Source organism: Jaculus jaculus, chromosome 5 (genome assembly GCF_020740685.1).
Source record: "Jaculus jaculus isolate mJacJac1 chromosome 5, mJacJac1.mat.Y.cur, whole genome shotgun sequence".
Classification (NCBI taxonomy): domain Eukaryota; kingdom Metazoa; phylum Chordata; class Mammalia; order Rodentia; family Dipodidae; genus Jaculus; species Jaculus jaculus.
Genome location: NC_059106.1, coordinates 131,420,589 through 131,432,734, shown reverse-complemented (window position 1 = coordinate 131,432,734; position 12,146 = coordinate 131,420,589).

Sequence of the window (12,146 nt, the reverse complement as noted above, 5' to 3'; positions counted from 1 at the left end):
AGAATTGCCCGTAGACCAGCACTCTGTCAATCATGCAACCTCATCCATTTTTGTTCACCTTCTCAGAATCAAACTCAATTTTAAAAGACAAAATTTGCATTCAGCAAATGTATTTGTGTCTGCATTAGACCTTGTCTCTACCTAGCTTTGGTTGGTAGGGAATCAGAGGCCTTAATTTTGTGGTCACCAGGGCACCATGTTATTGTTTCTATTCAGGTCTGTATGAGACTGATTACTTCACTGCCCACAAGTGTTTGTGAGGCTGAGGTGAACTTTCGCCTGTGCTCCGTGCTCATCTCTCACAGCCTGATCCTGTCTAGTGTCTGTCGTTGGCTCGGAGCAGAAGAGGTGAGGTAATAGCTCAGCATAAGTCTATTTACTCAAGAAGAAAAACAACTTATGAACTCTAGTCTTTCATATATGAGGCATGAATAATGAAAGAATTAAGTTCAGTGTTTTCTATACTACTTCCATGTGAGGGGGAGACATGGAGGTCAAGTCTCTTACCTGGGGCCACATTTGATAAAAGGCAGTTCTGGCCCTCCACAATTTGACTCTGGAGACCATGTGCTGTAGTGCTTCTCTCTAGGAATCATGTCAGTTGGGCACAGTTGGTATTTTGGACAGGTTTAGTGGTGAGGGGTTCTGCTCTGTTGATTGAGCTTTCTCGATCTCTGTTCTGCCTGACACAATGCCATCCCTGGAGGATCCAGAGTCATGCGGTGGCAAGGTGTCACTTTTATGAGGGAAAGGGACAGATGCCAACAGCAAGAAGCCTAAGACCACTCCCAGTAAACATGTGACTGATGTTTGGGGTCAGTGTTGAGCCAGTAGAAGAAAATGGCAAAGCGACAGAAGGTCAATGTGAGACAAGATACTAGAAGAGGAATGTAGACAAAGTAACAAGACCTCACGTGCACAGGGTGGCAAATTCTCAGAGATGGTTGGTGATGAAAGGGAAAATCCTTTGGATGTACAGCATTCACTTAGTGATGGCACATGTTCACAGTAACTTTTCAGGACTGCTCAGGCAGTGAAGGCATGGATGGACACATTTACTTAGGAAACATTCTGCTGTGTATTTAGGGCTTGAGAAAATGGCCATAGTTCAAGTGTGAGGATTTAATATAGATTTCAGTGTTAGTATGTGAAAACTACAAATAAAACTGCAAAACTACTGGTGGATTACTACTACATTCTTACTGGCTTTTAGAAACCCCTTGAGCATTTGAGAGAGTGGGATGATAAGAAAAAAACACCAACTCTGTGAATACTCATGCAGTTATTAGCAGAGAAACCTGAATCACTCACACAAAATCCTGCTTTCCCTTTTTTGAATCAATTAAACTTCAAGACTGTTGCAGACATTTAAAAGTCTACCTGGTATGCAGTGAGCAAACATGAAATAGTAGTTATCATTATTTTGAACAGATGGTATTCACTAAATTTTCTGCTCCTGCCATTTCCAAATGGTCTTTATCATTATCCAGGCAGACCTTTTCTTTCCTGGACATTATTATGGTCCCATTTCATATTACAGTTAGATCATGTTTTGGAGACAGAGGTAAAGCTGGAGCAGTAGACTTCATGTCTGTCTTTCCTATGGTCTTTCCTCAGGGTCTTTTGAGGAAAAAATGTACTATGTATTACGTTACCTTGTAAGTTTACTCTCTGCTGTATTGTATGAAAAAGAGTAGTAAGATTAGGTGGGAAGATTAATGAAGAAAAATGGGTATCAGAGATTATTTCCAATTAATGTATCTATGCAAATAACTACTTGAACCTGGAGTTTGGGGATTTTTTTTCCCTTAAGAAGGACAGGAATACATTAAAAGGTATAATAGGGATAAGACAGAGTAAGATTTGTATTTGAAACATATTACTTGGAAGAGTAGGAAATGGGTTGGAGTGGGTAACTCTGGAAAAGTACAACATTGCGTATCAGTGAGACCACTAGGACAGTCTGGATGACAGGGACTAGCCAGGACCGACTAGCCCAAATGGAGCAGAATGTAAGAACTGTTAAAGGAAGAGTGTGGTGGGAAATTGTCATCAGCATGCTGGAAGCAGTGAGCTACCTAAGGACTATTGAAATGTGAGACAGATATCTCCACCCTTCCACTTCATGTAACCATACATATGGACGAATGCAAGTTCATGGGCAAGTCAAGAGACACTAGCTCAATATGTTTCCCAACTTGAGAATATAATACCAAAATTTATAGACACCTAATGGGATGGCTACTATGCTAAGTGCTCTGAGACATTTAAAGAAAAATGACTTCATTACCAAATGTTGATTCTGAGGAATAAGCTAACTAGCTGTTGTATTACTCATTTACCTTTGTATTGTTCTATAATTTAATAATGAATTGATTTAGATACATTTGTTCACTGAGACTCACTGGTATGTGCCTTGCTGAGTCTAGGGAAGTCAAGGTGGCAAGGTTTGTGTTGATTTTGTTCTTTTTGCACTTAACTAGCTATGCAACTTTAGGCAACTTATTGATACAGTGGATGCTTCCTTCAGTCTTTCTATTAAAAACAGAATTCTCATGTTCCTAGAATCATCTATTGGTGGTATGGAGTGGGTTATTGCTTGTTTGGAAAAGGGCTTGACACATACTAACAGCTCCTTAAATCATAGCTGTTATAATTGATATAAGGACATCAGTGTGGATGGTGAATTGTAGAGAGAGAACTAAAAGTGAGAATTTTGCAATGGGAGGTTTATTATTATGTAACAAAGTATAGTATAAATCATGAAAATCCCATGGTAACTAGAACAATCATAAAAAGTAATGTAATTTAACTTTCTTACAATATACATGTGTTTATGTACCTTTAAATTTGGCAGGCAGTGGAATGCAAATATAATACCAGCAGTTGGTTGGTGGAGGCAAGAGGATCAGGAATTCAAAGACACTCTCTTGGCTACAGAGCAAGTATGAGACTAACCTATCCTGAGTCCCTGTCTTGAAAACTAACCCAAACTGAAACTAAAACAACAGCAATAAAAATCTAAACTCTGCACTCTGCTACCATTTCAGCCCTCTTTCCCCCCCACCCAACACCTAAGAAAGACTTTACAAAGGTACATATTCTACAAGTGTTGCAAGTTTAGATATTAATTCAGGTAGTAACCATGAGTCAACATGAAAAGTACAAAGAGTACAGAGAACACCACATTGCAAAAGTCCTACAGTTAGGATGAGAGAATTAGAAGCTGGTTTTCTGCAGCCCTGACCTGTGATGCCATGATGTACAGGATTGGGACCAATCACTGAGATCAGACTATATGCTGAAATGCCCACCCTTGCTACTGAGAGGCTGGGATGTGGGCTACAAATAGTAATCATTTCCTTGGCGAATTTCTTCCTTGGCTGTGTTTGGTTAATGGTATCTATCACTATGTTTCCACAAGCTTCATTAAATATTTACTGAGTACATTGTTTACTAAACAGAGTTCCACTATTTGGGACAGGTAAAGACTTGTCTTTGATTTGTTCAATACTATTCCATGAAAATTCCCTTTCAAAACCTTAGCAGGTTATAGGGAGGAATGCTTAATTATGAATCATGCTCTGATGTCCAATTTGACATGTCATCATTATACGTGGCTATCTAAATATTAATGTTAAAATTGAAAATTCTGTCTCTCTGTCAAGCTGTTCACATATCAAGGGCTTATACAACTGTGGATAGATAAGAGGATAATACAGTTATAGAACACTGTGGAGGTCTGAATGTGAAATGTCCCCTGCATATGTTTTAGTACTTAATCACCAGCTCATGGCACAATTCTGGACGGTTGTGAAGCACTTGGGAGGTGGAGCTTTGCTGGAGGCAGTGGGTCACTAGGGTTAGTCCTTGAGGTGTTGCAGCCCAGCCCTGCTTGCTCTGTACTTCTCTGCTGGTGTGATGATATGATGCTGGCTGTCTGCTCCTGCTCTGCTTTCCCTGCCAAGACAGACATCCCCTCAAAACCCCTACCTTCCATAAGCTGCTTCTGGTTGGGTATTTTGCCCCAGTCACAAGAAAGCAACTGAGGCAAACATTCTATCACCTCAAATATTATATTATTTCACACTATACTAGAGATTCCTGATGAAAAATATTTTACAAAATATGTAGGTTTCACTTTTTAATATAATTTTTCTGTTCATGTTTCTCTAAATAAAGCCAGTAAGTTTCCTCTAGTAGTATCACAAGTTACCTTAAGGTTAGTAACTTCGAACAACAAACATAATATCTCATTCTGTAGTTCAGACAACCTAATTGTGTCTCATTGGGTTAAAATTTATCAGGAAGGACATGTGCTTTTCTGGAAGTTCTGTTTTGTGACTGTAGAAGCCACATGCATTCTTTGGTTCATGACTGAAACTTCCCATTTTCAAAGGAGCAAATATGAGACAAGGGAGTTTCATGAAACCAGCTCCCTGGTTCTTTTCCTTTTGAGTCCTGCATAGACATATAAAAACTGTCATGATAGGATATTGGGTTTGGTCAGAAAAATCCATGATCAATGAGCAAATTAATTCTACCTACAACCTTAATTCCTTTCCATGTATTGTAATATATACCCCTGTGAGACGTGTTTCAACATGAGCATCTTTAGAGAGGGAAGTTTACTATTCTATCTACCATGATGAGTAAATATTACACAGTGTAAATGATTTTATTTGAGAATATAGGCTATGCAAATATATTACATATAATCACTCATGTACCCACCATAATATAATTCTGATAAGAAGTAACAAAATGATTTAAATGAATAATTACAAGAAAAATAAATGGTCAATAACATACTTTATATATAGGGTGATATGGGCTAAGTTTACCAATGCATCCACATATGAAAGAGAGATTATATGTATCTTAAGTAATAGTATGAGATAAATGAAGTAAACAGGAAGGATTTTTTTTTAATTTTATTTATTTATTTATTTATTTGAGAGTGACAGACACAGAGAGAAAGAGGGAGAGAGAGAGAATGGGCGCGCCAGGGCTTCTAGCCTCTGCAAACGAACTCCAGACGCGTGCGCCCCCTTGTGCATCTGGCTAACGTGGGACCTGGGGAACCGAGCCTCGAACTGGGGTCCTTAGGCTTCACAGGCAAGCGCTTAACCGCTACGCCATCTCTCCAGCCCAACAGGAAGAATTTTATAAGAAAAAATATTTTCCTGGCATGGGAATTTACCCATATGTGAAATCACAGATTTTAAGATTCTTATGTAATTAGGAGACCAGATAAAATGTTCTCCAAGGTCCAAATTAAAACTTTTTTCTTTCTAGATTGCGATAGCAGAAAATATAAGTCTGTGAGAAACTACAATATTGAGCAATTTAAAAGTATTCCACATAACTTCAAAATATAAAAGGCACTATGTGCTAGAAGGCTAAAATGAGATGGTTTAATCACATATGTTAGTTTATATTTAAACTGTATTCATATGATATCTTTTCTTGAACACAGTCAAGAAGTTGGGTGAAAGGGTAAAATTGAGACCAGCAACTATGAAAACCAACACTTTCTTTATAAGGATCAAAACTGAAAGAGGAATCCTGAAGTAATACTTGTATTTCCAGTTAGTTTACACTGACATCAATTATTAGTTCTAAATGTGCTTAAACCACTTTTCATCTCCCTGCATTATTTGGTCAGATGTTTAGAAATAGAAGACTGACATTGCCATCTGAAAGTTACCAGTCTGTCAAAACCTGTTAGACTCTAAGCAAACAAACCTTTGCTCCTAACAAAGATCATAAGCAGATGTGTGTCATATAGCAGTACAGAAAGTCATACCAAAGAGCATGATGGAAGGTTTTCTACCATAAAATTAGGGAGGTGAAAAAACATTTTCAATTAAATAAACTTGGTTTAGGAGTATTGAAAAACCCACAAAGTTTGGGTTTTAGTGTTTTAAAATAATTTATTTTTATAACGGATGTTAACTCTGATCAAGATTCTTAAGTTTTTAGGGCTAATGTTAATTCTCAATATATTAAAATTTTATTTCTGTTGGATACATTAAAACACCCTAATGTTAACCACTGAGCCATCTCTCCAGCCCAAAAGACTCTAATTTCAATGCATTTATCTTTACTCAAAATTCTATGTATACTATTTATTGCAGTACAGTTCACTTTGCTGGTAGAAATCACCCAACTAAGAGTAGCATGTGGGGAAAAAAAGAGGTTTGTTTTGGCTCACAGCATCAAGTGGAAACTCCATGATGGCAGGGAAAACAATGGCATGAGCATAGGGTGGACATCACCCTCTGGCCCACATAAGGTGGACAGCAGGAACAAGAAAATGTGCCAAACACTGCAAGGGAAAACTGTCTATAACATCCATAAACTGGCCCCCAACAATCCACTGCCTCCAGGAGGCATTAATTCCCAAATCTCCATCAGCTGGGAACCAATCATTCAACACCAAAATTTATGGGGGGCACCTGAATCAAACTACCACATAAACCAAATTCAGCTAGCCTTGGGCTTACATGGGTTCTGGGAATCAAACCTGGGTCCTTAGGCTTCACAGGCAAGCATCTTAACTACTAAGCCATCTCTTCAGCTCTATTTATGATATTTTTTGTTGTATGAAGACTTTTGAGAATTTCACATTTATGAGAATCCCTTTATAATTTTGGATTATTTTCTGATATAACAAAAGTAAAATGTGTTTTCACTACAGTTTCTTTTGTTTCTTACCATCTAGTACATTTATTCCTCCAGTCACTTATTCAGTTTTTCATCTTCTTTAAAGACTTATTATTTGCAAGGTACTAGAAATTTAATGATAAATGAGTCATATTTAGGTAGAAGCAATGGGTACCTGAGAGAACTATTGTAATGCCATCATGTAAGTTCTGATAAAAGCTCATTGAAAGAGATTAGAAGGTGTATCTATAATATGAAAGAAAGAAGGGAAGACCAATTGTTATTAAAATGATGTTATGTAAAATGGAAATGTGAAGGGCATTATTGACCTAGTCATTGTCCCTTCCAATCATTACCATTCTTTGTCAAAAATGCAAAAACAAAGCCATTTGTTTTCTCAAGTAACTCAAGGTCCATTTGAACAACAAAATAAAGAATTAGAGTACAGACTACTAGGGAGACTCAAAACTCATCAAAGTACTGATAATAAGTGGCAGTAGAATGTTAAGCATTCTTGACACATCTCTAACACACCTTTCAAAGCTCAGGGACCATTGTAGAGTAGGTTACAGAAAGAATAGAAGAGCTAAAGGATGGAGAGGTGTGCTCTTACTATCTCTCTCTATCTCCATCTCTCTCTCTTGCTCTGTGCATGCAAATTGACAAATATAATATAAAAAATAGAAGGGGGAATAGATACTGCAATATCTAAAAAAGAAGTGATTCACAGGGAGGTGATGGGAACAATAGAGTATGATGGGAGGAGACTATGTAAATTTTAAATAGATTTTATTAATTATTTTAAAAGAAAAATAAAGAATTAGGGTATGATGTGATACCTGTATGATGTGTGTGTGTTCACAGTAGAAGGAAGGTATGGTGAGGTGTCAGAAGGACACACTTTTATTGGAGAGAGGCAGTATCATTTAAGAAGTGAAGTTCTTGTTAATGAAGTATGTGAAATCTTGATCAATGTGCATGGTGCATCACATCAGGTAGGGAGCCATGGCATATGCTGCTGTGAGGTGGGCAGAAAGGAAGAGACAGAACCTTCAGCCTAGAGTATGGGGGAGCCCTGCATGGCACTTATGCTCAAAAACTGGGTGTTTTCTACGTGTACCTCTATTATTTTAGTGTCTTCTCTCCTTGTTTTCCCCTATAGGAAGCTCCTTTCTGTACTTCCATCCATGTTGCCTTTGTTCTCAGGCTTTGATCAAAGGGAAACACCTCCATGTGATAAGAAGCTGGAGAAAATGAGGCTGATGTGGTAAATGTTGGTATACTCACTCAACTAAGTTTTTAAAAAGTTTTAATTTATTCTTATTTTAGGGAGAGTGAGGAAAAGGAGAGAGAGAGAAGGAGCAAGAGAGAGAAAGAATGGGTGTACCAGGACTTCAGCCATTGCTAATGAACTACAGATGCACGTGCCATCTTGTTCATCTGTCTTACATGGGTTCTGGGGAACCAAACTTGGGTCCTTTGGCTTTGCATGCAAGCACCTTAACTGCTAAGCCATCTCTCCAGCCCTCAACATTTTTTTTTAAATATATTATGCATTTCCTTGGCACTTCAGCTATTCAATCTTAAGATTGAAAACCTCACAATACTAAGAAATTCAGAAATGCTCTGTATTACTTCAAAGTAAAACAAGACAGTATGTAGTGGAAGGCTCTAGACCTGCAGTGAAATTCCCCTTGCATCCAGACAGCACAAACTCAGAACAATTGACACTCCAAGGCTTTCCAGAAGTTTCAAGATTTGTATGTGTCTAGCCATGTTGTATGTGTCTAGCTTCTTGCTTTGCTCCACATTGTTTTCATTTCCTCTTTAATGGTATGTCCTGATGGAAGAAATGAATTGCACAAGATACCATGTCTGAGACTCTGATTATAAAACCCAATTTAACATGGTTATTAGAAATATTTCTATGGAAACTGTATTTGGAGTTTCACCATGACACAGCTGAGTGGCAGTTAAGACCCTGTCACATGGTAGGTGGGCTGTTGATAACTTTCTGTATATGATAGTCGTATAAATACTAAAAGAGAGGGAGAAACATTAGCTTTTGTAGTGGCATTGAGGAATGGTAATAAAACTAAGAAATGTGGAATTAGGTGGCTATCACTAAGGGATTTCTGGTACATGTAGGAGAGAAGCATTGATTTAAAAGTAGATGCTAACATCAAAGGTCGTCCTTGGCTTTTTTGCTTGTTTGTTTGTTTGTTTTTGTTTTTGTTTTTCAAGGAAGTGTCTCACTCTAGCCCAGGCTGACCTGGAATTCACTGTGTAGTCACAGGATAGCCTTGAACTCATAGCAATCCATCTGCCTCTGCCTCCCATGTGCTTGGATTAAAGGCATGTGCCACCACGCCCTGCTTCCTTAACATTTTTAAAGATATTCTTATCACTTGAAGCTAGATGGTATATTTAGCTCATTAATAGGCACACTTAATTGTGAGAATAGTAGAACTTCAAGGAAGGTTGATTTTATTACCTAGATAAAACTCTGGATATCCTGATAAAATATGTTTTGCTTCTGAAAATGAGAGATAAGCCATACATAGATTCAAAGAGTTGCCACATCTGTGACTTATTTCAGTCTTTAGTGGTCTTGGTCATACTGAGAAATCTCCTCAAAAGGTAGTTACAGCATCCTGATCATAGGACCATTAAAAGGGAGGCAATTGCATTAAATGCCATACATGGGAGTCCAGCACTGAGGATTCAGCAAGGAGTGTGGAATATGCCAGAGCAAGACTGGGCATGTCAGCTACGCATATAAAATACAAGCTGTTCTACCATGTTGCTCATGGGACCCTATAAATACTACAGTGATACAAGCATTATGTCTATGAGATAAAGATGCCCTGTAGAATCTCTGGAAAGCTTTAGTAGAAGAGTTTCAAAGCAGACCGGCATAATTCTGGGGCCATCTGCAGCAAATAATTCCATTCAACATTCAAGAGCTCGAATGCTTCTGGCGATGGAAAGTAAATAAGCAAGAGACTCAAGTAACTATGGGAGCAAAGCTACTTCTCATGATATTGGGACTGGCATGACAGCAAACAGGGCAGGCCTCAGGTATTTGTAAACAATTGAGCAAGTCCATATGGCTCTGTTCAACCAAATTAACTCTCTTGTCACCAGCACAGTTTCACTAGCCACCCTTCAGCTCAAACCCACCCTCATGGAAGATTCCTTTTCAGTTCATGGATTGCTCAACTCAATACATTGGTGTGAGCCAAATGTTTTTTGCTGAAACAACATAGCCATATTCAGGGAAGCCCTGAAAGTCAGTGGTGCTGGGGAAATGCTCACAGTAGACATGGTTCTGTTCAGTGTCATTCTTCATCCAATTTTGATAAGACACAAATGGCTCAAAATGAAGATACAATTCATATACATGCATATATGTATGTATGTACACACACACACAGACACCCACACACACATATACAAGGATGTGATAGCAAAAATAACATGGATTTTCTTTTCCCTTCTTCATAAATTCACAGATGAATTTGTTCTTCCCACATGTCACAACCACAGTAAATGATTTTTCTTTCCTACTAAAGAACATTCACCTGTTTTACTTATAGGAAACACATAAGGGCTTTTATTCAGCATATCCAAATTGCAAGGAACGCTGCTTTGTTGAGTTCATTATTAACTAAAATGTGTAATGTCTGAATAAAAGCCTTAGGCTACCTTGACAGTAGATCTGAAAACCAGTCACTATGTAGCAAGTAGGTGTGTATCTAGCATTGATATACTAGAGAACAAGATTCCATTCTGAGTGGAATAGTGTGAGATTTTCTCTTACTACTAAGAATGACTTTCAATTATTAGCTGTCTACAATAATATAAAAACTATACATATTAATGTGTCACTGTGTAGAGTTCATGGCATATTTATATTATGAAATGTCCAAAGAAGTTTAAACATTTCCTGAAACATTTATCATCTGTTTATTTTGAAAATTTAAACTTCTTACTGTGTATTTTTAAACTGTGCAGCACATCGATGCCTCTCTAGTCACCTCACTATGTTATAGTACTCCAGAGCTTCTTACTCCTCACTTAGGATAGAAGGGTTGTCAGTTTAAGCTTGTGTTGTTTTTCACTCTTCAATTTTCACTCAATATTTCTGGTTATGATTGACCACAGGTAACTGAAATTGGAATGTAAGGACTATTGTCTGTCTGGAGGTGAATGAGTGAGCTATGGTAAATATCATGGCTCATTTGTCCTGAAGGCCCACAATATGCAAATATGAGTACACATGTGAGGATGGATGCAGATAAGTGAGCTTGTCATTATATGTTATTGCTTGAAGCTGGAGGGCATGAGAAGATAATGTATAAGTAAAGAACTTAATTATACATCTACCATCAAAGATACATAAGCCAACTATGCATGGATAACTGGTCCAATAGATTATAAGCCAATCTCCTCCAGCTGCATAAACTAATCCAGGGTGGCCCACAAAGACAATTTGAGGGCCCAAGAACCTGGGCTTTTTTCTCTGTACAGCATATCTAATCTATACCCCGATTAAATGTCCAGAAACAAATCCTCTGCCTAGCCCCTGGTATAATACACTCCTTTGAGGATATGAGGCAGAAATTTGGCAGCAAGTTAAGAGAGATGGATTGTTCCTAGCTAGAGCAATATAGCAATACAGCAATGCATCTTGGTCCATATTGACACCTCTTCCAAATGAGTGCTTGACTTGCTTTCAACAGAACTTAGTATCCCTTGAGAGGATTCACAGAGAGATCTATCAGGTGGCTTCATGAATCTCAAATGTCTTCCGGGCTCCTGTATGAATGCTCCTTCCTCTACCTACTGTACTGTTTTGAAAAGCTGTGGAACATGTGGAGGCGAGGTCCTACATTACAGGTAGTTGGAGGCAGGCTTCTGAAGGCTACATCCTAGCAAGGTTCCAGCTTCACTATCTGCTTCTTTTTATGCCACAAAGTGAACAGCTGTCCTCCCACCAAATGCCCCAACCACCATGACATTCTGTGAGGGAGGGGCAATAAAATGGACTGAAACTTCTGACACCAGAAGCCAAACTAAATCCTCTCCACCTTAATTTGGTTCTGTCATGGACTGTAGTGGCAGTAGTGCAAACTTAACTAATACAGTTGGCTTCCTATATCACTTCGAAGCAGGAAGACATTCTTTGTGAAGAGGGTCACAGTACTGGGAACATTGCAAAGATCCACTTAGTCTCTAAATATGCTGATTCTTAGAGAGCATGACCATCTCCATTTAAGGTGCATTTACACTTTCCGCTTGGAGAATGCAGCCTGAAATGGGTGCCCAATCCTTTAAAAAACAGTACATTTATCCTATACCACAGGCCAGCTTATAATGTTGGAATCTCCATAGATGAGATATGTAAGCTCAGAAACCAAGAGAAAGAGGAAGTAGTGGCTCTATTTCAGCATTGCATCAAACTCTGGCTCAAA